Raw genomic sequence first — 27369 nt, 5'->3', positions numbered from 1 at the left:
CCCAGTGAGAGACAATTCTGTCCGGCCTGAAAAATGCCCTAATTGCGGTGTCTGCGGCAGACATGACCCGCCATTCTGTGCGGTGGCCATTACCCGCCATTCTGTACGGCAGACATGACCCGCCATTCTGTGCGGTGGCCATTACCCGCCATTCTGTGCGGTGGCCATTACCCGCCATTCTGTACGGCAGACATGACCCGCCATTCTGTGCGGTGGCCATTACCCGCCATTCTGTACGGCAGACATGACCCGCCATTCTGTGCGGTGGCCATTACCCGCCATTCTGTACGGCAGACATGACCCGCCATTCTGTGCGGTGGCCATTACCCGCCATTCTGTACGGCAGACATGACCCGCCATTCTGTGCGGTGGCCATTACCCGCCATTCTGTACGGCAGACATGACCCGCCATTCTGTGCGGTGGCCATTACCCGCCATTCTGTACGGCAGACATGACCCGCCATTCTGTGCGGTGGCCATTACCCGCCATTCTGTACGGCAGACATGAGCCGCCATTCTGTGCGGTGGCCATTACCCGCCATTCTGTGCGGCGGACATGACCCGCCATTCTGTGCGGTGGACATGACCCGCCATTCTGTGCGGCGGACACGACCCGCCATTCTGTGCGGTGGCCATTACCCGCCAGTCTGTGCAGCCTGAAAAATGCCCTAAGTACGGTGTCTGCGGCGGAGGTTACCCGCCATTCAGACATGAGCCGCCATTCTGTGTGGCAGACATGACCCGCCATTCTGTGCGGCAGACATGAGCCGCCATTCTGTGTGGCAGACATGAGCCGCCATTCTGGGCGGCAGACATGACCCGCCATTCTGGGCGGCGGCCATGACTCGCCATTCTGGGCGGCAGACGTGACCCGCCATTCTGTACGATGGCCATTACCCGACCTTTACCCTCTGCGCCAATCCAACTCTGGCTTAATGAAGGCGACTGGTGCAGGTGAGAGTCTGCGGGGCTCGGCTCACAGCCACTTGTGGATCGAGCGCAGCCATCGCCTCCCACTCACCCGTCACCGGAGAAGATTGAGCCAAATAAAATATTCTTCTGTGCTAAACTCAATCGTATTGATCCGCGCCAGGGACCGGCCTCTGTGAACTACGGATGAACCAGCGGATGGCACCGAAATAAACAATGTATCCTGTGATCATCTCTGTAATTATACAGAGAAAGCTGCCAATCAGTGATGTGGACGGGGCTATACAGAGACAGCTGCTAATCAGTGATGTGGACGGGGCTATACAGAGACAGCTGCTAATCAGTGGTGTGGATGCGGCTATACAGAAAAGCTGCTAATCAATGGTGTGGATGGGGCTATACAGAGACAGCTGCTAATCAGTGGTGTGGATGGGGCTATACAGAGACAGCTGCTAATCAGTGGTGTGGATGGGGCTATACAGAGACAGCTGCTAATCAGTGGTGTGGATGGGGCTATACAGAGACAGCTGCTAATCAGTGGTGTGGATGGGGCTATACAGAGAAAGCTGCTAATCAGTGGTGTGGATGGGGCTATACAGAGACAGCTGCTAATCAGTGGTGTGGATGGGGCTATACAGAGACAGCTGCTAATCAGTGGTGTGGATGGGGCTATACAGAAAAGCTGCTAATCAGTGGTGTGGATGGGGCTATACAGAGACAGCTGCTAATCAGTGGTGTGGATGGGGCTATACAGAGAAAGCTGCTAATCAGTGGTGTGGATGGGGCTATACAGAGAAAGCTGCTAATCAGTGGTGTGGATGGGGCTATACAGAGACAGCTGCTAATCAGTGGTGTGGATGGGGGTATACAGACACAGTTGCTAATCAATGGTGTGGATGGGGCTATAGAGAGAAAGCTGCCAATCAGTGGTGTGGATGGGGCTATACAGAGACAGCTGCTAATCAGTGGTGTGGATGGGGCTATACAGAGACAGCTGCTAATCAGTGGTGTGGATGGGGCTATACGGAGACAGCTGCTAATGAATGGTGTGGATGGGGCTATACAGAGACAGCTGCCAATCAGTGGTGTGGGCAGGGCTATTTATAGAAAGCTGCCAATCAGTGGTGTGGGTGGGGTTATACACTGAAAGCTGCCAATCAGTGCTGTGGGCGGGGCTCTACAGAGAAAGTTGCAAATCAGTGTTTTGGGTGGGGTTATACAGGGAAAGCTGCCAATCAGTGGTGTCTCCATCTCTCTTTGTCTCCGTGTTTCTGGATCTTCGTGTTTCCGTGTCTCCATATTTCCGTGTCTCGCTGTATCTGCGCCATCGTCTCCTCGTCTTTCCCTGCGTATTATTTGGCCGCTGCGTCTCCTGACCGCTCCTCTGATGAGACGAGACTCCTGACATGCCGGGTGGTCAGATCCGCTCGTGGCGGCAGATAACGGCGTCCATCATTGTAAGGCTCTTCAGCTTGACGCCATCGTAGGAAAGATTCACAGCCCGGAGCGGAGCATCGTTCCGTCTGAGCAATGAGGAGCGCAGCGCGCCGCCATCCGTCAGGACTATCCCCCTACATGTGGGATCATCTGTTTTTGGGGGTGCTCGTCTGACAGGTGAATAATGGCGATTATCTCCCAGGTTCTGGATTTATTCTTTCTCTTTGGGCTCCGGGAAGATTCATAATCCTCATTCCAGGAACTTCTTCTCTGACAGATTTTCTCCAGCAAAAGAGAGAGAAGCCGTAAAACATTAGGAGCCGGAGTTTGCAGAAGCGGCTGCGCCTCGTATTTAATCCTTTCTGTAGAAACGCGTCCTCGTTCCTTCTCTCCGGATGTCACCAGGGAATTTTATCTCTGCCACAATCTGTGAAATATTCAGCAGTAAATCTCGTGTGCAGAACGGATCTATAGATCTTGTAGATCAAAGCCCATCCTGGATCCGTCCCCGGTCACAGCCTCCTACTGCCTAAAGGTTACCCACAAATCCTATTGTTGGGGCTTATTCACACAGAGGGTTTCTCTTCTGCATGCTGCTTTAGAGACAGCCCCGGGTCCATACACATTCATAGGGATCGTAACACTTCATTTTCTTAGTAGATCCATGTGACAAACCAAAGAAAGTCTCCTCTGTGCCCAACTGCAAACCAAAGGAAGTCTCCTCCATGCCCAACTGCAAACCAAAGGAAGTCTCCTCCATGCCCAACTGCAAACCAAAGGAAGTCTCCTCCGTGCCCAACTGCAAACCAAAGAAAGCCTCCTCCATGCCCAACTGCAAACCAAAGGAAGTCTCCTCCGTGCCCAACTGCAAACCAAAGAAAGCCTCCTCCATGCCCAACTGCAAACCAAAGAAAGCCTCCTCCGTGCTCAACTGCAAACCAAAGGAAGTCTCCTCCGTGCCCAACTGCAAACCAAAGGAAGTCTCCTCCGTGCCCAACTGCAAACCAAAGGAAGTCTCCTCCGTGCCTAACTTCAAACAAAAGGAAGTCTCTTCCATGCCCAACTGCAAACCAAAGGAAGTCTCCTCCATGCCCAACTGCAAACCAAAGAAAGTCTCCTCTGTGCCCAACTGCAAACCAAAGGAAGTCTCCTCCATGCCCAACTGCAAACCAAAGGAAGTCTCCTCCATGCCCAACTGCAAACCAAAGGAAGTCTCCTCCGTGCCCAACTGCAAACCAAAGAAAGCCTCCTCCATGCCCAACTGCAAACCAAAGGAAGTCTCCTCCGTGCCCAACTGCAAACCAAAGAAAGCCTCCTCCATGCCCAACTGCAAACCAAAGAAAGCCTCCTCCGTGCTCAACTGCAAACCAAAGGAAGTCTCCTCCGTGCCCAACTGCAAACCAAAGGAAGTCTCCTCCGTGCCCAACTGCAAACCAAAGGAAGTCTCCTCCGTGCCTAACTTCAAACAAAAGGAAGTCTCTTCCATGCCCAACTGCAAACCAAAGGAAGTCTCCTCCGTGCCTAACTTCAAACAAAAGGAAGTCTCCTCCATGCCCAACTGCAAACCAAAGGAAGTCTCCTCCGTGTCCAACTGCAAACCAAAGGAAGTCTCCTCCATAGCCAACCGGAAACCAAAGGAAGTCTCCTCCATAGCCAACCGGAAACCAAAGGAAGTCTCCATGGCCAACCGCAAACCAAAGGAAGTCTCCTCCATAGCCAACCGCAAACCAAAGGAAGTCTCCTCCATGGCCAACCGCAAACCAAAGGAAGTCTCCTCCATGGCCAACTGTTGTTCATTTCTGCAGAGTCTCTTGTTGACGTGGATAAACAAATACAAACAGAAGCCGTCCATTTCCTTTGCATTGTAAGTCTCGCAGTCAGACGCAGTTGTATGAATGCAGCTCTACATTAGCACCTTGGTCCTCTGTAGTTGCTGGGAAATTACCCACATTACTCCCTGAATAATATTCCATGATTTTGTGTTTGGAGCTCGAAGTGTGTCATGGTCGCAGACTACAAACTCTGCGGAGTCAGATTTACTGTAATTTCTCACTCCACCACTTCTTGACAGTTCTTTCTTGGTTTTCTGTGTCTTCTTCAGGGTCTCAATTCTTTCTTGGGTTTCTTTGGCTTCTTTACGGTGTTGGTTGTTTCTTGGTTTGTTTGGCTTCTTCAGGGTGCCAGTTCTTTCTTGGGTTTCTGTGTCTTCTTCAGGGTGCCAGTTCTTTCTTGGGTTTCGTTGGTTTCTTTATGGTGCTTATTCTTTCTTGGGTTTCTTTGGCTTCTTCAGGGTTCTGGTTCTTCTTGGGTTTCTTTGGCTTCTTTAGGTATGTCCACATCCTTCTTGACAACTACTTTAAAAACCTGTTGCCCAAAAGAATGAACTTGTAAAACAACAGTAAAAAAAGTTGTCCCAGAAACCAGAGTAAAATACTCCAAAAAATACACTAAAACCGTTCAAAAAAAGTGCACAGAACAATCACAAAAAGCTTTAGGAAAAAACAGTAGAATTTTCGGAAATGTCTTCTGCTTAAAAGAGGTTCAGGGATGTCGTGCGCACAGCCTAATCCCTGCCCATAATCCAGAGTAATCCGGAGTCCGGTTTTCCGCCCCCGTTTTCTTGTAATAGGATGATATGTGAAGTGTTGGCAGCGATTCCACCGCCTTGTGATGACGCCACAGATGCACATTCAGTGCAGAGCACATGCAGGACAATAGCCCCATTATCTGCAGATATCAGTCCGGAGCGCTGCTGATACTTCAGCGTTTAATTGAGAATTCTGATCAGTATGAAAACACCGTGTTTCCCCGGCTCCTTTCCATTTTCCCCGGCTTCTTTCCATTTTCCCCGGCTCCTTTCCATTTTCCCCGGCTTCTTTCCATTTTCCCCGGCTCCTTTTCCCCGGCTTCTTTCCATTTTCCCCGGCTCCTTTCCATTTTCCCCGGCTCCTTTCTATTTTCCCCGGCTCCTTTCTATTTTCCCCGGCTCCTTTCTATTTTCCCCGGCTCCTTTCTATTTTCCCCGGCTCCTTTCCATTTTCCTCGGCTCCTTTCCATTTTCCCCGGCTCCTTTCTATTTTCCCCGGCTCCTTTTTATTTTCCCCGGCTTCTTTTTATTTTCCCCGGCTTCTTTCCATTTTCCCCGGCTCCTTTCTATTTTCCCCAGCTCCTTTCTATTTTCCCCGGCTCCTTTCCATTTTCCTCGGCTCCTTTCTATTTTCCCCGGCTCCTTTCTATTTTCCCCGGCTCCTTTTTATTTTCCCCGGCTCCTTTCCATTTTCCCCGGCTCCTTTCTATTTTCCCCGGCTCCTTTCTATTTTCCCCGGCTCCTTTCCATTTTCCCCGGCTCCTTTCCATTTTCCCCGGCTCCTTTCTATTTTCCCCGGCTCCTTTTTATTTTCCCCGGCTCCTTTCCATTTTCCCCGGCTCCTTTCTATTTTCCCCGGCTCCTTTCCATTTTCCCCGGCTCCTTTCCATTTTCCCCGGCTCCTTTCTATTTTCCCCGGCTCCTTTCTATTTTCCCCGGCTCCTTTTTATTTTCCCCGGCTTCTTTTTATTTTACCCGGCTTCTTTCCATTTTCTCCGGCTCCTTTCTATTTTCCCCAGCTCCTTTCTATTTTCCTCGGCTCCTTCCATTCCTGGGGCTGTAAGTCATTCCTCACTAGACACTATTCATATTCACCTTGCGGCTCTGCCCTCTCTCGCCCATTCTCTGCTGTTACAGTACATTGGATTTCCAGCTTTTGGCTTCGGTGCACGGTGTCTGACGCTGCCGGGGGGTGCAATGTTGTAGTCTGTGATGTCATTGTAATGTCATCGGGTGGGGATCAGCTTTAGTGATGGGGGCAGACGACTGCAATTATCCTAAATGGAGCATCCCAAAATAAAGCCCCTGCTGCTGCGCTGAGCATTGACCTTATGGAAATCGGCTCCGTCAGTCACAAATTCATCAGACAAAATATTCACAAGATGCAAAGAACGAAACCAGCGACGGGAAAACAGCGAAAATACAAAGCGGCTTGTACCAGGGGGATCTGTGACTCTATGGCAAGATGTAAATAGCTGCAAGTCACAAATTATCAGTCACCACAAGACGGCGAATAAAGCTGCCAACACTGACACTAAGGTGGCACTGAAAAACCAAAATATAGCAATGTACACCCCCCCAGTGTCCTGTGATCACACACTAATGAGCTTATTATATAGTATTAGTATTTACACATCAATTAATATTCATACATTACTGATCCTGAGTTCCCTCCTGTATTATACTCCAGAGCTGCACTCACTATTCTGCTGGTGCAGTCACTGTGCACATACATTACTGATCCTGAGTTACCTCCTGTATTATACTCCAGAGCTGCACTCACTATTCTGCTGGTGCAGTCACTGTGTACATACATTACATTACTGATCCTGAGTTCCCTCCTGTATTATACTCCAGAGCTGCACTCACTATTCTGCTGGTGCAGTCACTGTGTACATACATTACATTACTGATCCTGAGTTACCTCCTGTATTATACTCCAGAGCTGCACTCACTATTCTGCTGGTGCAGTCACTGTGTACATACATTACATTACTGATCCTGAGTTACCTCCTGTATTATACTCCAGAGCTGCACTCACTATTCTGCTGGTACAGTCACTGTGTATATACATTACATTACTGATCCTGAGTTACCTCCTGTATTATACTCCAGAGCTGCACTCACTATTCTGCTGGTGGAGTCACTGTGTACATACATTGATAACTGTGCGGTTGTTGTTTGTATCACATTGTTCCTGTGGAGGAAACATATATAGAATATACAGATGTAGACATTGGCTTCTCTGGAGTTACCTCTTTTGTGTCACTGTATTGTCGCTGCACAATGTGTTGTTTGCTTTGATGCAGACAGTAACACTTGGCTTCCCTCTCCTCTCCTCACATTATGGGTTGGGATGGGGCATTGCTCTGGTGCAGGTTTTATGACGCTGGGATATATATGTATACTCCTCGGTTTATTGCGTGGTATACCCGTACATTATATTTATGCCACATTCACTCTGAGTTTTGATAACAGCGGTTATGACTTTTGAGGGAATAGAGCAAATCTCTCGGCTCCAGACTCGGCTGGAATAGAAAGCCGCGTTCAGCTCCGGAGCCAATCACACGCGACTGCAGCTGGACCGGGGGGACATTTTTTGAGAAAGATAAGTAGTAGAATTTCGTGGAATTGAAGTATTATTATCGGAAGGAGAAACACTTCATCCGCGGCGCTGGAAGAAACACTTACATTTACCTCTACTTCTTACAAAAAAATGGAATATTTTCATTGACGAATTCAGAGGGTTTTCAATCTCAAGAAAAACTGCAGCTCAGTATTGATATGTTCCCCAGGAGGACGGCGCGTCTGAGCAAGACTCCCCCAGAATATACAATGCGCCTGGAGCTGGGAGGCCGTGGTGGGCACTGGAGCTGTGTGGGCACTGGTTCTGGAGCTGGGAGATGTGGTGGGCAATGGAGCTGTGATGGGTACTGGTTCTGGAGCTGGGAGATGTGGTGGGCACTGGTTCTGGAGCTGGGAGATGTGGTGGGCACTGGAGCTGTGTGGGCACTGGTTCTGGAGCTGGGAGATGTGGTGGGCACTGGTTCTGGAGCTGGGAGATGTGGTGGGCACTGGAGCTGTGTGGGCACTGGTTCTGGAGCTGGGAGATGTGGTGGGCAATGGAGCTGTGATGGGTACTGGTTCTGGAGCTGGGAGATGTGGTGGGCACTGGTTCTGGAGCTGGGAGATGTGGTGGGCACTGGAGCTGTGATGGGTACTGGTTCTGGAGCCGGGAGATGTGGTGGGCACTGGTTCTGGAGCTGTGGTGGGCACTGGTTCTGGAGCTGGGGTGGGCACTGGTTCTGGAGCTGGGGTGGGCACTGGTTCTGGAGGTGGGAGGCCATGGCAGGCGCTGCTCCTGGAGCTGTGGTGGGCACTGGTTCTGGAGCTGGGGTGGGCACTGGTTCTGGAACTGGGGTGGGCACTGGTTCTGGAGGTGGGAGGCCATGGCAGGCGCTGCTCCTGGAGCTGTGTGGGCATTGGTTCTGGAGCTGGGGTGGGTGCTGGTTCTGGAGCTGAGAGCTGTGGTGGGCACTCATTCTAGAGCTGGGAGGCCGTGGTGGGCACTGGTTCTGGAGCTGTGGTGGGCACTGGAGCTGGGAGCTGTGATGGGTACTGGTTCTGGAGCTGGGAGGCTGTGGTGGGCACTGGAGCTGGGGTGGGCACTGGTTCTGGAGCTGGGGTGGGTGCTGGTTCTGGAGCTGTGGTGGGTGCTGGTTCTGGAGCTGGAAGGCCGTGGAGGGCACTAGTTCTGGAGGACGGCACTTGTCTGGTCTTCAGGAAAATGAGTTTTCATGTTTTTACGGTGCTGGCTCTGGATGGAGGGCGAGGACGTCTAACCTAAAAGAGTTTATTAGTTTCCTGTAAATCAAATGTAACGGAAAGTTTGGATTAAAGGGGGTGTCCAGCGCCTTCCAGACAGAGAGGGTCCCTCCTCCATCAGAAGTGGCAGGTCCTGTGAAGGGGCAGGTCCTGTGAAGGGGTGCTGTTCACCAGAATATAGGCACAATGTCCGTGGCTGGTACCGGCCCTCGGCAGCTGCCCAGCCCAATGAGGATCGCACTCGATAATCCCTTTAACAATTTAAAAAAATTTTTTTCCCTATAAAATTATAAAGCAACATGTCAGAAAGGTCAGTGATACGGCAGGAGCGTGAAACAATGGCGGATGTTATATTGCCAGGAATAGAAATCTCTCATTTTATACAACATTTGACATTTCTTAGTGACATAGAAGGAGTTCTGATCAGTGGGCTCCCCAGCCTACAAATAGCAGCCTGCAACCACCCAGGAGTATCACATCATTAGATCTGACAGTCCCGCGCTTTACCCGACTCTTCCGATTGCCCTGGTGCGGTGGCAATCAAGGTAATAAGGGGTAATGTCAGCTCACAGCTGCCACTAAGCACTAGATTATAAATGGGCGGCGTCTATGAGACCCCCCATCACTAATCTGTAAAGTGAAAAGAAATAAACACAAACACCAAAAAATCCTTTCTTTGAAATAAAAGACAAAACAACACCCTCTTTCACCACTTTATTAACCCAATGATCAGCCCTGCAGGTCCAACGCCACACGAGCTCCCACGGTGATTCAGCTCTGCTACATCTGAAGACACAGCGCGCGATCATGGTACATGATGTTGTGTTTGACATGTGCACAGCATTACACAGCAATGAATGAAATCTGCGGTGATGTTTGTGCCGCAGCTGTTGTGCGCTGCAGATTTACCACTCGCCTAGAATCTGCTGTAGGGTTTTCCATGTTTTGGGCTCGTTGGTTTCCCCAGTGCCGCTCACACCCCACTGGGAGGGAAAGTGGTTCCTATATAGTTGTGTCAACTGCATGCACAGCCGCAAGTATGGGACATTCATTAGGACCGGATGCGTGCAGGATCGGATACGTACAGGACTGGATGCGTGCAGGATCGGATGCGTGCAGGATCGGAGGCGTGCAGGATCGGAGGCGTGCAGGATCGGATGCGTGCAGGATCAGATATGTGCAGGACCAGATATGTGCAGGATCGGAGGCGTGCAGGATCGGATGCGTGCAGGATCAGATATGTGCAGGACCAGATACGTGCAGGATCGGATGCGTGCAGGACCGGATGCGTGCAGGACCAGATAGGTGCAGGATCGGATGCGTGCAGGATCGGATGCGTGCAGGACCAGATAGGTGCAGGATCGGATGCGTGCAGGATCGGATGCGTGCAGGATTGGATGCGTGCAGTATCGGATGCGTACAGGACTGGATCTGTGCAGGACCAGATAGGTGCAGTATTAGATAGGTGCAGTACCAGATAGGTGCAGTACCAGATACGTGCAGTACCAGATAGGTGCAGTACCAGATACGTGCAGAATCGGATACATACAGGACCGGTGGCATGCAGGACCGGATCTGTGCAGGATCGGATGCGTGCAGGACCAGATAGGTGCAGGATTGGATACGTGTAGGATCGGATACGTGCAGGCACGTATATCTGCAAGATCGGCCGTGGTGCTGAGCCTCTTGGCACGTTTTTCCTGTTACTCTTCTGGAGAGATGGCCATTTCCATGTGATCAGCCCCCCCCTTCTTGTATACAGCCTGTATACCTGCAGAGTATGCCTTTGTGTCCTTCCTCCGCAGAGATGGCCATTTCCCTGTGATCAGCCCCCCCCCCTTCTAGTATACAGCCTGTATACCTGCAGAGTATGCCTTCGTACCCGTCCTGCCTCCGCAGAGATGGCCATTTCCCTGTGATCAGCCCCCCCCTTCTTGTATACAGCCTGTATACCTGCAGAGTATGCCTTTGTGTCCTTCCTCCGCAGAGATGGCCATTTCCCTGTGATCAGCCCCCCCCCCTTCTAGTATACAGCCTGTATACCTGCAGAGTATGCCTTTGTGTCCTTCCTCCGCAGAGATGGCCATTTCCCTGTGATCAGCCCCCCCCCTTCTAGTATACAGCCTGTATACCTGCAGAGTATGCCTTTGTATCCTTCCTCCGCAGAGATGGCCATTTCCCTGTGATCAGCCCCCCCCCCTTCTAGTATACAGCCTGTATACCTGCAGAGTATGCCTTTGTGTCCTTCCTCCGCAGAGATGGCCATTTCCCTGTGATCAGCCCCCCCCTTCTTGTATACAGCCTGTATACCTGCAGAGTATGCCTTTGTATCTGTCCTTCCTCCGCAGAGATGGCCATTTCCCTGTGATCAGCCCCCCCCTTCTTGTATACAGCCTGTATACCTGCAGAGTATGCCTTTGTGTCCTTCCTCCGCAGAGATGGCCATTTCCCTGTGATCAGCCCCCCCCCTTCTTGTATACAGCCTGTATACCTGCAGAGTATGCCTTTGTATCCGTCCTGCCTCCGCAGAGATGGCCATTTCCCTGTGATCAGCCCCCCCCCCTTCTTGTATACAGCCTGTATACCTGCAGAGTATGCCTTTGTATCCTTCCTCCGCAGAGATGGCCATTTCCCTGTGATCAGCCCCCCCCTTCTTGTATATAGCCTGTATACCTGCAGAGTATGCCTTCGTACCCGTCCTGCCTCCGCAGAGATGGCCATTTCCCTGTGATCAGCCCCCCCCTTCTTGTATATAGCCTGTATACCTGCAGAGTATGCCTTCGTACCCGTCCTGCCTCCGCAGAGATGGCCATTTCCCTGTGATCAGCCCCCCCCTTCTTGTATACAGCCTGTATACCTGCAGAGTATGCCTTTGTACCCGTCCTGCCTCCGCAGAGATGGCCATTTCCCTGTGATCAGCCCCCCCCTTCTTGTATACAGCCTGTATACCTGCAGAGTATGCCTTTGTGTCCTTCCTCCGCAGAGATGGCCATTTCCCTGTGATCAGCCCCCCCCTTCTTGTATACAGCCTGTATACCTGCAGAGTATGCCTTTGTATCTGTCCTTCCTCCGCAGAGATGGCCATTTCCCTGTGATCAGCCCCCCCCTTCTTGTATACAGCCTGTATACCTGCAGAGCATGCCTTTGTGTCCTTCCTCCGCAGAGATGGCCATTTCCATGTGATCAGCCCCCCCCTTCTTGTATACAGCCTGTATACCTGCAGAGCATGCCTTTGTGTCCTTCCTCCGCAGAGATGGCCATTTCCATGTGATCAGCCCCCCCCTTCTTGTATACAGCCTGTATACCTGCAGAGCATGCCTTTGTACCCGTCCTGCCTCCGCAGAGATGGCCATTTCCATGTGATCAGCCCCCCCCTTCTTGTATACAGCCTGTATACCTGCAGAGCATGCCTTTGTATCCGTCCTTCCTCCGCAGACATGAGCCTTGCCATGAAGGATGCGGCCACAATGCTGAGCGCAGGCGACCTCAGCTCGTGGATGCAGGGACCTTCTCACCCGGACGTCCTTCTCCTTCACCATACAATGGCCGTGATAAGAGCGCGGCTCATCAATATTTAATTGCAGCGAGGATCCATCATTCTGGTTCTTTGCATTTGTAATGAATGATTCCATTCGATGGCGGCGCTCATTTACAATCACATTAATGTTACACAACATTGTTATCGCGTTGCGAGCGCTCAGAAATGTAATTACACGTTGCCCTTTTTACATTCAATTTTTTATCATAAAGGATCATTTCTCCCTCATAAACCATTTGTTACGGAGCTGAAAGCCGCGTATTTAGTGCGGCTGCAATGAAGAATTCACGCCGGGTGATCAATAGTCTGGGGATGGATCTGAGCGGAGCTGCCATGAGAAGATTGTGCCGCCATATCTGCTCCTATTGTGGCTGATGTATGGCGGAGCGCGGTCGATGGATGGCGGCTGATTAAGAGGCAGAATATTATGTGATTAAAACTCCATATTTATGTGGAGCCGGCATGAATCATGGCGAGAACCTTCCCCCGAGCTCCGAGCCGCAAATCCACCCAGAAGAGACAGCTCAGGCTCCGGGTACCCCAGAAGTTTCACCGCGGGTGCGGGATGGGGGGTGCGGGATGGGGGGTGTGGGATGGGGGGTGCGGGATAGGGGGTGCGGGGTGCGGGATGGGGGGTGCGGGATGGGGGGTGCGGGGTGCGGGATGGGGGGTGCGGGATGGGGGGTGCGGGATGGGGGGTGCGGGGTCTTCACCAGAAGCCACTGTCTGTGACATGTTTCATATTAAGTATTTGTGAAGGTGATTCCCTATTCTCTGATGTATAAATATATCCAGAGGGATTGTAAATGTTTCCATTTCTCATCATTCGCAGCACAGCACCTGTTAGGGCCAGGTGGACGGGCAGACCCAGGAGGTGGATCCACTGGGCTGAACACCTCACCGAGGGCAAGGTGCCCGGTAGCCGGAGCACTAGCAGGACAGTCCGTTTAGAGGAGTGGAGTACAGAAGTCCCTGGGACCACGGGGTCTCTGATAGTAGTCCGGATGACGGAGCTCAGGTTCGGAGGCCGAGATGTCGTCAGGCAGAGTCCGGAACCAATGGAGCGAGAAGGCGGGTCACCAGAGGGATCGGAGATGGCAGGAACTGACGGGATGGCAGGCCGTCACCGTTCAGGGTTTGGGGATCGTCAGGACCGGTTGGCGAGGCAGGAGCGGCTCTACGAGAGAGATAGGTGAGTATATCACAGACACAAGGAAACCTGACTCCTAGCTTAGAAAACACGAAGAACAGGCCCCGCCCACTTGGAAAGGATCCCCCTATATACCCAGTACCTGATCCTTCAATATCCTGTTGGAGGACACTGGCCCTTTAAGAAAGGGTCAATGACCGCGCGCGCGCCCTAATGCGCATGCGCGAGGCCCGGGTGCCAGAAGCCAGGGCAGGGAGCGGTGAACAGGAGGCAGGGGAGCCGGCCTGGAGCAGAGCTGCCAACGGGCGCCGGGAGCGGGGGACGCCTGACAGAGGAGCCGGGGAGCGAGGCAGGGAAGCCGGGGAGCGTGGCAGGTGAGCCGGGGAGCGAGGCAGGGGAGCCGGGAAGCAAGGCAGGGGACCTGGGGAGCGTGACAGCACCGACTCCAGCACAGCACCGACTCCAGCACAGCATTGACTCCAGCACAGCACCGACTCCAGCACAGCATTGACTCCAGCACAGCACCGACTCCAGCACAGCAGCGCTTCTCTTTCTTGGTGATGATACTACACTGTTGAGGAGTGTATATGTTACAGGCAATGTATGAAAACCCGGCATTCTATAGAATACCTGGCTAGGCAATGTACACAATCCCTGTGGTTTTCAGGCAAGGTGTGAAATATCTGCGTTATTCTATACTTTCCATAGACATTACATAAAATGTCTATAAAGAATGACAGGAACTGCTCTGCAGAGTGTGATATGCTGCCCACAAACAGTCAAAAGCATGACAGAAGAAATCCTAAATGACCAACAGGGAAAGCAAAGACTCAGAAGCGTGATCCTGACTATTTGTTGCAGCGCGGGAGGCTAGCCTGGCATTCTAATGCTAAGGGCAGCTGAGCCAGTGTCACAGATCTGCTGCTGCCCCCTACTTCTGCACGGAGCACCCCGGTAGTATTCTACACTCCGCCTGTTGTCATTTAGTTCTATAGAATGACTAGGAAATGTAGGAACATCTGATTTATTTCATACTTTGACGACCCATTTCCGGCATTGTATACATTGCCTAGGTGTTCTATAGAATGCCTGTTATTACACATTGCCGGTAACATATCTAATATATAGTCCATACAAACAGTCCATACACACGATACATACACAGGGTTCATATACACAGTCCATATACACAGTCCATATACACAGTCCATACACACGGTCTATATACGTGGTCCATACACATAGTCCATACACACGGTCTATATACGTAGTCCATACACACAGTCCATACACACGATACATACACAGGGTTCATATACAGTTAGGTCCAGAAATATTTGGACAGTGACACAAGTTTTGTTATTTTAGCTGTTTACAAAAACATGTTCAGAAATACAATTCTATATATAATATGGGCTGAAAGTGCACACTCCCAGCTGCAATATGAGAGTTTTCACATCCAAATCGGAGAAAGGGTTTAGGAATCATAGCTCTGTAATGCATAGCCTCCTCTTTTTCAAGGGACCAAAAGTAATTGGACAAGGGACTCTAAGGGCTGCAATTAACTCTGAAGGCGTCTCCCTCGTTAACCTGTAATCAATGAAGTAGTTAAAAGGTCTGGGGTTGATTACAGGTGTGTGGTTTTGCATTTGGAAGCTGTTGCTGTGACCAGACAACATGCGGTCTAAGGAACTCTCAATTGAGGTGAAGCAGAACATCCTGAGGCTGAAAAAAAAGAAAAAATCCATCAGAGAGATGGCAGACATGCTTGGAGTAGCAAAATCAACAGTCGGGTACAGTCTGAGAAAAAAGGAATTGACTGGTAAGCTTGGGAACTCAAAAAGGCCTGGGCATCCACGGATGACAACAGTGGTGGATGATCGCCGCATACTTTCTTTGGTGAAGAAGAACCCGTTCACAACATCAACTGAAGTCCAGAACACTCTCAGTGAAGTAGGTGTATCTGTCTCTAAGTCAACAGTAAAGAGAAGACTCCATGAAAGTAAATACAAAGGGTTCACATCTAGATGCAAACCATTCATCAATTCCAAAAATAGACAGGGCAGAGTTACATTTGCTGAAAAACACCTCATGAAGCCAGCTCAGTTCTGGAAAAGTATTCTATGGACAGATGAGACCAAGATCAACCTGTACCAGAATGATGGGAAGAAAAAAGTGTGGAGAAGAAAGGGAACGGCGCATGATCCAAGGCACACCACATCCTCTGTAAAACATGGTGGAGGCAACGTGGTGGCATGGGCATGCATGGCTTTCAATGGCACTGGGTCACTTGTGTTTATTGATGACATAACAGCAGACAAGAGTAGCCGGATGAATTCTGAAGTGTACCGGGATATACTTTCAGCCCAGATTCAGCCAAATGCCGCAAAGTTGATCGGACGGCGCTTCATAGTACAGATGGACAATGACCCCAAGCATACAGCCAAAGCTACCCAGGAGTTCATGAGTGCAAAAAAGTGGAACATTCTGCAATGGCCAAGTCAATCACCAGATCTTAACCCAATTGAGCATGCATTTCACTTGCTCAAATCCAGACTTAAGACGGAAAGACCCACAAACAAGCAAGACCTGAAGGCTGCGGCTGTAAAGGCCTGGCAAAGCATTAAGAAGGAGGAAACCCAGCGTTTGGTGATGTCCATGGGTTCCAGACTTAAGGCAGTGATTTCCTCCAAAGGATTCGCAACAAAATATTGAAAATAAAAATATTTTTTTTGGGGTTTGGTTTATTTGTCCAATTACTTTTGACCTCCTAAAATGTGGAGTGTTTGTAAAGAAATGTGACAATTGCTACAATTTCTATCAGATATTTTTGTTCAAACCTTCAAATTAAACGTTACAATCTGCACTTGAATTCTGTTGTAGAGGTTTCATGTCAAATCCAATGTGGTGGCATGCAGAGCCCAACTCGCCAAAATTGTGTCACTGGCCAAAGATTTCTGGACCTAACTGTACACAGTCCATATACACAGTCCATATACACAGTCCATATACACAGTCCATATACAGAGTCCATATACACAGTCAATATACACAGTCAATATACACAGTCCATATACACAGTCCATATACACAGTCCATACAAGCGGTTCATATAGATGCTGCTGTGTGCTCTCATCTTCCTATACACCCATGTGCCGTCTGTACAGCGCTGCTGGCTGCTGATATTAGCGGTTTTCACACTATAGCGGGGTCCGGAGAGATGAACTTCGCATCTTGCATAATTTAAAGTGACCAAAGGGCTCGGCGCTCGTCATACATGAACGTCCCTTTACACTAATGCAGTAAGCGTCTGGTCCCTGCGACCGTGCAGATTAGTCCTAATAAAAGAAGCAAACATAACCCACCAGCACCTCCACCGCCCCCATGCCCCGCTCATGATGCCACCGCGCCCCCGCTCATGATGCTGCCATGTCCCCTCGTCCCCTGCTCATGATGCCTCCGTGCCCCTCGTCCCCCGCACCCCCGCTCATGATGCCGCCGCACCCCCGCTCATGATGCCGCCGCACCCCCGCTCATGATGGCGCAGCACCCCCGCTCATGATGCCGCAGCACCCCCGCTCATGATGCCGCAGCACCCCCGCTCATGATGGCGCAGCACCCCAGCTCATGATGCCGCAGGCCCTATAAAATAAAGCCTTTGTTCCACGTGTCACAGGAGAGGCTCATGATGGAAATTTCTTCTTCTTGTTCGTTTCATGACAAAGTGAATGGAGCATCCTTGACACAGACGCACAAAATGAATTCTCTTCTAATCAAAGGGAACAATCCGGGAACAATCCGGACGCTTTGTGTTCCAAGGAAGAAATTCTCTTTGTTTAAAAGAAGAAAGGAAAGAAGAAAAAAACCAACAAGACACAAAGAAAATAATTAATGAAATTTAAACCCGTCTCCAAGTCCCTATCGCATTTCAAGTTTGAAAGCTGAAGTAGCACAGCCCCCCCCCCCGGTGAGAGCGGTGAGGCCGCAGGTCAGGGGCCGGGGGCCGCAGGTCAGGGGCCGGGGTCCGCAGGTCAGGGGCCGGGGACCAGGATCCGTCTCACAGCAGCTCTATAACCAGCTGCGTGCCGGCAGGAATACTGTAACCAGCTGCGTGCCGGCAGGAATACTGTAACCAGCTGCGTGCCGGCAGGAATATTGTAACCAGCTGCATGCCGGCAGGAATACTGTAACCAGCTGCGTGCCGGCAGGAATACTGTAACCAGCTGCGTGCCGGCAGGAATATTGTAACCAGCTGCGTGCCGGCAGGAATACTGTAACCAGCTGCGTGCCGGCAGGAATACTGTAACCAGCTGCGTGCCGGCAGGAATACTGTAACCAGCTGCGTGCCGGCAGGAATACTGTAACCAGCTGCGTGCCGGCAGGAATATTGTAACCAGCTGCATGCCGGCAGGAATACTGTAACCAGCTGCGTGCCGGCAGGAATACTGTAACCAGCTGCGTGCCGGCAGGAATACTGTAACCAGCTGCGTGCCGGCAGGAATATTGTAACCAGCTGCGTGCCGGGAGGAATATTGTAACCAGCTGCGTGCCGGCAGGAATACTGTAACCAGCTGCGTGCCGGCAGGAATACTGTAACCAGCTGCGTGCCGGCAGGAATACTGTAACCAGCTGCGTGCCGGCAGGAATACTGTAACCAGCTGCGTGCCGGCAGGAATATTGTAACCAGCTGTGTGCCGGCAGGAATACTGTAACCAGCTGTGTGCCGGCAGGAATACTGTAACCAGCTGCGTGCCGGCAGGAATATTGTAACCAGCTGCGTGCCGGCAGGAATACTGTAACCAGCTGCGTGCCGGCAGGAATACTGTAACCGGCTGTGTGCTGGCAGGAATACTGTAACCAGCTGCGTGCCGGCAGGAATACTGTAACCAGCTGCGTGCCGGCAAGAATACTGTAACCAGCTGCGTGCCGGCAGGAATACTGTAACCGGCTGTGTGCTGGCAGGAATACTGTAACCAGCTGCGTGCCGGCAGGAATATTGTAACCAGCTGCGTGCCGGGAGGAATATTGTAACCAGCTGTGTGCCGGCAGGATTATTGTAACCAGCTGCGTGCCGGGAGGAATATTGTAACCAGCTGTGTGCCGGCAGGAATACTGTAACCAGCTGCGTGCCGGCAGGAATACTGTAACCGGCTGTGTGCTGGCAGGAATACTGTAACCAGCTGCGTGCCGGCAGGAATACTGTAACCGGCTGTGTGCTGGCAGGAATACTGTAACCAGCTGCGTGCCGGCAGGAATACTGTAACCAGCTGCGTGCCGGCAGGAATACTGTAACCAGCTGCGTGCCGGCAGGAATACTGTAACCAGCTGCGTGCCGGCAGGAATACTGTAACCAGCTGCGTGCCGGCAGGAATATTGTAACCAGCTGCGTGCCGGGAGGAATATTGTAACCAGCTGCGTGCCGGCAGGAATACTGTAACCAGCTGCGTGCCGGCAGGAATATTATAACCAGCTGCGTGCCGGCAGGAATATTGTAACCAGCTGCGTGCCGGCAGGAATATTGTAACCAGCTGCGTGCCGGCAGGAATATTATAACCAGCTGCGTGCCGGCAGGAATATTGTAACCAGCTGCGTGCCGGCAGGAATACTGTAACCAGCTGCGTGCCGGCAGGAATACTGTAACCAGCTGCGTGCCGGCAGGAATATTGTAACCAGCTGCGTGCCGGCAGGAATATTGTAACCAGCTGCGTGCCGGCAGGAATGTTGTAACCAGCTGCGTGCCGGCAGGAATATTGTAACCAGCTGCGTGCCGGCAGGAATACTGTAACCAGCTGCGTGCCGGCAGGAATACTGTAACCAGCTGCGTGCCGGCAGGAATACTGTAACCAGCTGCGTGCCGGCAGGAATATTGTAACCAGCTGCGTGCCGGCAGGAATATTATAACCAGCTGTGTGCCGGCAGGAATATTGTAACCAGATACGTGCCGGCAGGAATATTATAACCAGCTGTGTGCCGGCAGGAATACTGTAACCAGCTGCGTGCCGGCAGGAATATTGTAACCAGCTGCGTGCCGGCAGGAATATTGTAACCAGCTGCGTGCCGGTAGGAATACTGTAACCAGCTGCGTGCCGGCAGGAATATTATAACCAGCTGTGTGCCGGCAGGAATACTGTAACCAGATACGTGCCGGCAGGAATATTGTAACCAGCTGCGTGCCGGCAGGGATATTGTAACCAGCTGCGTGCCGGCAGGAATACTGTAACCAGCTGCGTGCCGGCAGGAATATTGTAACCAGCTGCGTGCCGGCAGGAATACTGTAACCAGCTGCGTGCCGGCAGGAATACTGTAACCAGCTGCGTGCCGGCAGGAATATTGTAACCAGCTGCGTGCCGGCAGGAATACTGTAACCAGCTGCGTGCCGGCAGGAATACTGTAACCAGCTGCGTGCCGGCAGGAATATTGTAACCAGCTGCGTGCCGGCAGGAATACTGTAACCAGCTGCGTGCCGGCAGGAATACTGTAACCAGCTGCGTGCCGGCACAATATGAGGCACAGTACAGTCATATGAAAAAGTTTGGGCACCCCTATTAATGTTACCTTTTTTCTTTATAACAATTTGGGTTTTGCTATTTCAGTGTCATATATCTAATAACTGATGGACTGAGGAATATTTCTGGATTGAAATGAGGTTTATTGTACTAACAGAAAATGTGCAATCCGCATTTAAACAAGATTTGACCGGTGCAAAAGTATGGGCACCCTTATCAATTTCTTGATTTGAACACTCCTAACTGCTTTTTACTGACTTACTAAAGCACTAAATTGGTTTTGTAACCTCATTGAGCTTTGCACTTCATAGGCCGGTGTATCCAATCATGAGAAAAGGTATTTAAGATGGCCACTTGCAGGTTGTTCTCCTATGTGAATCTCCTATGAAGAGTGCATCATGGGCTCCTCAAAACAACTCTCAAATGATCTGAAAACAAAGATTATTCAGCATAGTTGTTCAGGGGAAGGTACAAAAAGTTGTCTCAGAGATTTAAACTGTCAGTTTCCACTGTGAGGAACATAGTAAGGAAATGGAAGAACACAGGTACAGTTCTTGTTAAGCCCAGAAGTGGCAGGCCAAGAAAAATATCAGAAAGGCAGAGAAGAAGAATGGTGAGAACAGTCAAGGACAATCCACAGACCACCTCCAAAGACCTGCAGCAGCATCTTGCTGCAGATGGTGTCACTGTGCATCGGTCAACAATACAGCGCATGTTGCACAAGGAGAAGCTGTATGGGAGAGTGATGTGAAAGAAGCCGTTTCTGCAAGCACGCCACAAACAGAGTCGCCTGAGGTATGCAAAAGCACATTTGGACAAGCCAGTTACATTTTGGAAGAAGGTCCTGTGGACTGATGAAACAAAGATTGAGTTGTTTGTTCATATATAAAGGTGTTAAGCCTGCTTTACATGTTACGATTCTGCATACGATTTCGTATGCGATCATAACCGCCCCCATCGTATGTGTGACACGTTCAATTTTGTTGAATGTGCCGCACAAACGATTAACCCCCGTCACACGTACTTACCCGTCCATATGACCTCGATGTGGGCGGCGAACATCCACTTCCTGGAGTGGGAGGGACGTTCGGCGTCACACCGACGTCACGCGGCAGCCGGCCAATAGAAGCGGAGGGGCGGAGCTGAGCGGGACGTAAACATCCCGCCCACCTTCTTCCTTCCGCATTGCTGGCGGGAGCCGCAGGATGCAGGTAAGATCTGTTCATCGTTCCCGGGGTGTCACACACTGCGATGTACCTTACGATGCCGGATGTGCGTCACTTACTACATGACCCCGCCGACACATTGTAAGATATATTGCAGCGTGTAAAGTGGGCTTTATGCATGGAGGCAAAAAAACACGGCATTCCAAGAAAAGCACTTGCTGCCCACAGTAACATTTGGTGGAGGTTCCATCATGCTTTGGGGCTGTGTGGCCAATGACGGCACCGGGAATCTTGTTAAAGTTGAGGGTCGCATGGATTCAACTCAGTATCAGCAGATTCTTGACAATAATGTGCAAGAATCAGTGACGAAGTTGAAGTTACGCAGGGGATGGATATTACAGCAAGACAATGATCCGAAACACCGCTCCAAATCTACTCAGGCATTCATGCAGAGGAACAATTACAATGTTCTGGAATGGCCATCCCAGTCCCCAGACCTGAATATCATTGAAAATCTGTGGGATGATGTGAAGCGGCGGTCCATGCTCGGCGACCATCAAACTTAACTGAACTGGAATTGTTTTGTAAACAGGAATGGTCAAATCTACCTTCATCCAGGACCCAGGAACTCATTAAAAGCTACAGGAAGCGACTAGAGGCTGTGATTTCTGCAAAAGGAGGAGCTACAACATATTAATGTCACTTTTATGTTGAGGTGCCCATACTTATGCACCTGTCAAATTTTGTTTAAATGCGGATTGCACATTTTCTGTTAGTACAATAAACCTCATTTCAATCCAGAAATATTCCTCAGTCCATCAGTTATTAGATATATGACACTGAAATAGCAAAAACCCAAATTGTTATAGAGAAAAAAGGGTAACATTAATAGGGGTGCACAAACTTTTTCATATGACTGTATGAGGCACAGTATGAGGCACAGTGTGAGGCATAGTATGAGGCACAGTATGAGGCACAGCATGATGCACAGTATGAGGCACAGCATGAGGCACAGTGTGAGGCATAGTATGAGGCACAGTATGAGGCACAGCATGAGGCACAGTGTGAGGCATAGTATGAGGCACAGTATGAGGCACAGTGTGAGGCACAGCGTGAGGCACAGTGTGAGGCACAGTATGAGGCACAGTATGAGGCACAGCATGAGGCACAGTATGAGGCACAGTATGAGGCACAGTGTGAGGCATAGTATGAGGCACAGTGTGAGGCATAGTATGAGGCACAGTATGAGGCACAGCATGAGGCACAGTATGAGGCACAGTATGAGGCACAGTATGGGGCACAGTGTGAGGCACAGTATGAGGCACAGTGTGAGGCATAGTATGAGGCACAGCATGAGGCACAGCATGAGGCACAGTATGAGGCACAGTATGAGGCACAGTGTGAGGCACAGTGTGAGGCACAGTGTGAGGCATAGTATGAGGCACAGTATGAGGCATAGTGTGAGGTACAGTATGAGGCACAGTGTGAGGCACAGTATGAGGCACAGTGTGAGGCACAGTGTGAGGCACAGTATGAGGTACAGCATGAGGCACAGTATGAGGCACAGTGTGAGGCACAGTGTGAGGCACAGTATGAGGCACAGTGTGAGGCACAGTATGAGGCACAGTGTGAGGCACAGTATGAGGCACAGTATGAGGCACAGCGTGAGGCACAGTGTGAGGCACAGTATGAGGCACAGTGTGAGGCACAGTATGAGGCACAGTGTGAGGCACAGCATGAGGCACAGTATGAGGCACAGCATGAGGCACAGTGTGAGGCATAGTATGAGGCACAGTATGAGGCACAGCATGAGGCACAGTGTGAGGCATAGTATGAGGCACAGTATGAGGCACAGTGTGAGGCACAGCGTGAGGCACAGTGTGAGGCACAGTATGAGGCACAGTATGAGGCACAGCATGAGGCACAGTATGAGGCACAGTATGAGGCACAGTGTGAGGCATAGTATGAGGCACAGTATGAGGCACAGCATGAGGCACAGTATGAGGCACAGTATGAGGCACAGTATGGGGCACAGTGTGAGGCACAGTATGAGGCACAGTGTGAGGCATAGTATGAGGCACAGCATGAGGCACAGCATGAGGCACAGTATGAGGCACAGTATGAGGCACAGTGTGAGGCACAGTGTGAGGCATAGTATGAGGCACAGTATGAGGCATAGTGTGAGGTACAGTATGAGGCACAGTGTGAGGCACAGTATGAGGCACAGTGTGAGGCACAGTGTGAGGCACAGTGTGAGGCACAGTATGAGGTACAGCATGAGGCACAGTATGAGGCACAGTGTGAGGCACAGTATGAGGCACAGTGTGAGGCACAGTATGAGGCACAGTGTGAGGCACAGTATGAGGCACAGTATGAGGCACAGCGTGAGGCATAGTGTGAGGCACAGTATGAGGCACAGTGTGAGGCATAGTATGAGGCACAGTATGAGGCACAGCATGAGGCACAGTGTGAGGCATAGTATGAGGCACAGTATGAGGCACAGTGTGAGGCACAGCGTGAGGCACAGTGTGAGGCACAGTATGAGGCACAGTATGAGGCACAGCATGAGGCACAGTATGAGGCACAGTATGAGGCACAGTGTGAGGCATAGTATGAGGCACAGTATGAGGCACAGCATGAGGCACAGTATGAGGCACAGTATGAGGCACAGTATGGGGCACAGTGTGAGGCACAGTATGAGGCACAGTGTGAGGCATAGTATGAGGCACAGCATGAGGCACAGCATGAGGCACAGTATGAGGCACAGTATGAGGCACAGTGTGAGGCACAGTGTGAGGCATAGTATGAGGCACAGTATGAGGCATAGTGTGAGGTACAGTATGAGGCACAGTGTGAGGCACAGTATGAGGCACAGTGTGAGGCACAGTGTGAGGCACAGTGTGAGGCACAGTATGAGGTACAGCATGAGGCACAGTATGAGGCACAGTGTGAGGCACAGTATGAGGCACAGTGTGAGGCACAGTATGAGGCACAGTGTGAGGCACAGTATGAGGCACAGCGTGAGGCATAGTGTGAGGCACAGTATGAGGCACAGTGTGAGGCACAGTATGAGGCACAGTGTGAGGCACAGTATGAGGCACAGTGTGAGGCATAGTATGAGGCACAGTGTGAGGCACAGTGTGAGGCATAGTATGAGGCACAGTGTGAGGCACAGCATGAGGCACAGTATGAGGCACAGTGTGAGGCACAGCGTGAGGCACAGTGTGAGGCACAGCATGAGGCACAGTATGAGGTACAGCATGAGGCACAGTATGAGGCACAGTGTGAGGCACAGTATGAGGCACAGTGTGAGGCACAGTATGAGGCACAGTATGAGGCACAGCGTGAGGCATAGTGTGAGGCACAGTATGAGGCACAGTGTGAGGCACAGTATGAGGCACAGTGTGAGGCACAGTATGAGGCACAGTATGAGGCACAGTGTGAGGCACAGTGTGAGGCATAGTATGAGGCACAGTGTGAGGCACAGTGTGAGGCATAGTATGAGGCACAGTGTGAGGCACAGCATGAGGCACAGTATGAGGCACAGTATGAGGCACAGTGTGAGGCACAGCGTGAGGCACAGTGTGAGGCACAGCATGAGGCACAGTATGAGGCACAGTATGAGGCACAGTGTAAGGCACAGTGTGAGGCACAGTATGAGGCACAGTATGAGGCACAGTGTGAGGCACAGTATGAGGCACAGTATGAGGCACAGTATGAGGCACAGTATGAGGCACAGCATGAGGCACAGTATGAGGCACAGTATGAGGCACAGTGTAAGGCACAGTGTGAGGCACAGTATGAGGCACAGTATGAGGCACAGTATGAGGCACAGTATGAGGCACAGTGTGAGGCACAGTGTGAGGCATAGTATGAGGCACAGTGTGAGGCACAGTATGAGGCACAGTATGAGGCACAGTGTGAGGCATAGTATGAGGCACAGTGTGAGGCACAGTATGAGGCACAGTATGAGGCACAGCATGAGGCACAGTGTTAGGCACAGTGTGAGGCACAGTATGAGGCACAGCATGAGGCACAGTATGAGGCACAGTGTGAGGCACAGTATGAGGCACAGTGTAAGGCACAGTGTGAGGCACAGTATGAGGCACAGTATGAGGCACAGTGTAAGGCACAGTGTAAGGCACAGTGTAAGGCACAGTATGAGGCTTGTATAGCATCATTATGACCCATGGCGCCTCATTAGCATTACCCCTCCATTTATCTGCTGCACAGGAGACAATGAGATGAATGGCTCGGTTGCTCGGAGTTAATGCGCATCTGCACTTAGTGAATGACTTTTTGCGCGCGGAGCTGACACTTGGATGTTACATCCTCCACTGGGAATGACAAATTCTGCGTCGGTTCCTTCATTTGTCCCCTTAAAAGGGATTGTCAGATTCAGACCCCGTCCCCCAACTTAAAGGAGCAGCAAATGTAAATCTGTGTGAGGCATTTATCTGCAGAACTTAGAGGCCTTTGCATAGGTCATCATTGTCTGATCGCCGGGGTCTGACGCTCGCAGAAATCCTGCACAAGTGTCCCCTCCTGTTTGTGGTTGTGTGAATAGATGAGCTAGGGGCCGGCAGTGGGGGGAGGCTCCTGCTGCAGCTGGATGTCACAGGCCCCCTTCACACATCTGTGAAAATCACGCACATGTTTCATGGACGTGTCAAAAGTGCGTTTTCCCCTCCGTCTGCCGTTTTATGGCACTACGTGTGTTCTCCGTGTTTTATCCATGAAGTAAAGAAAACCGCCGTAGTGGAGCTTACTGAATATGGAGCCGCCCGGAAAGACATCGCCAGTCGCCACCTCATCGTTAGGTGAATATTTTCACAAAACATAAGCTGACGCCAAACACTGAACACGCCAAACACTGAACACGCCAAACACTGAACACGCCAAACACTGAACACGCCAAACACTGAACACGCCAAGCACTGAACACGCCAAACACTGAACACACCAAACACTGAACACGCCAAACACTGAACACTCCAAACACTGAACACGGCAAACGCTGAACACGCCAAACACTGAACACGCCAAGCACTGAACACGCCAAACACTGAACACACCAAACACTGAACACGCCAAACAATGAACACGCCAAACGCTCAACACGGCAAATGCTGAACACGCCAAACACTGAACACGCCAAACACTGAACACGCCAAACACTGAACACGCCAAACAATGAACACGCCAAACACTGAACACGCCAAACAATGAACACGCCAAACACTGAACACGCCAAACAATGAACACGCCAAACACTGAACACGCCAAACACTGAACACGGCAAACACTGAACACGGCAAACACTGAACACGCCAAACACTGAACACGCCAAACACTGAACACGCCAAACACTGAACACGCCAAACAATGAACACGCCAAACACTGAACACGCCAAACAATGAACACGCCAAACACTGAACACGCCAAACACTGAACACGCCAAACACTGAACACGCCAAACAATTAACACGCCAAACACTGAACACGCCAAACACTGAACACGCCAAACACTGAACACGCCAAACACTGAACACGCCAAGCACTGAACACGCCAAACACTGAACACGGCAAACACTGAACACGCCAAACACTGAACACGCCAAACACTGAACACGGCAAACACTGAACACGCCAAACACTGAACACGGCAAACACTGAACACGCCAAACACTGAACACGCCAAACACTGAACACGCCAAACACTGAACACGCCAAACACTGAACACGGCAAACACTGAACACGCCAAACACTGAACACGCCAAACACTGAACACGCCAAACACTGAACACGCCAAACACTGAACACGCCAAACACTGAACACGGCAAACACTGAACACGGCAAACGCTGAACACGGCAAACGCTGAACACGCCAAACGCTGAACACGCCAAACGCTGAACACGCCAAACGCTCAACACGGCAAACGCTGAACACGCCAAACAATGAACACGCCAAACACTGAACACGGCAAACACTGAACACGCCAAACAATGAACACGCCAAACACTGAACACGCCAAACAATGAACACGCCAAACACTGAACACGCCAAACACTGAACACGGCAAACACTGAACACGCCAAACACTGAACACGCCAAACACTGAACACGCCAAACACTGAACACGCCAAACACTGAACACGCCAAACAATGAACACGCCAAACACTGAACACGCCAAACAATGAACACGCCAAACACTGAACACGCCAA

The 27369-nt window shown here is 50.9% G+C and overlaps 1 protein-coding gene and 1 long non-coding RNA gene across 3 annotated transcripts in view; one reads left to right on the top strand and one right to left on the bottom strand.

Moving 5' to 3' along the window:
* Positions 1-27369, top strand: part of KIRREL3 (kirre like nephrin family adhesion molecule 3) — a 1021297-nt gene that overhangs the window by 563214 nt on the left and 430714 nt on the right. The window lies entirely within an intron of this gene.
* Positions 13387-27369, bottom strand: part of LOC142256631 (uncharacterized) — a 104237-nt gene continuing 90254 nt past the window's right edge. Inside the window, exon 3 of the long non-coding RNA XR_012727554.1 lies at positions 13387-13494. This is a non-coding gene — a long non-coding RNA (uncharacterized LOC142256631). The remainder of the gene's footprint in view (positions 13495-27369) is intronic.

This window comes from Anomaloglossus baeobatrachus, chromosome 11 (assembly GCF_048569485.1).
Source record: "Anomaloglossus baeobatrachus isolate aAnoBae1 chromosome 11, aAnoBae1.hap1, whole genome shotgun sequence".
In the NCBI taxonomy this organism is placed as follows: Eukaryota; Metazoa; Chordata; class Amphibia; order Anura; family Aromobatidae; genus Anomaloglossus; species Anomaloglossus baeobatrachus.
This window is presented reverse-complemented; position numbering and strand designations above follow the sequence as displayed.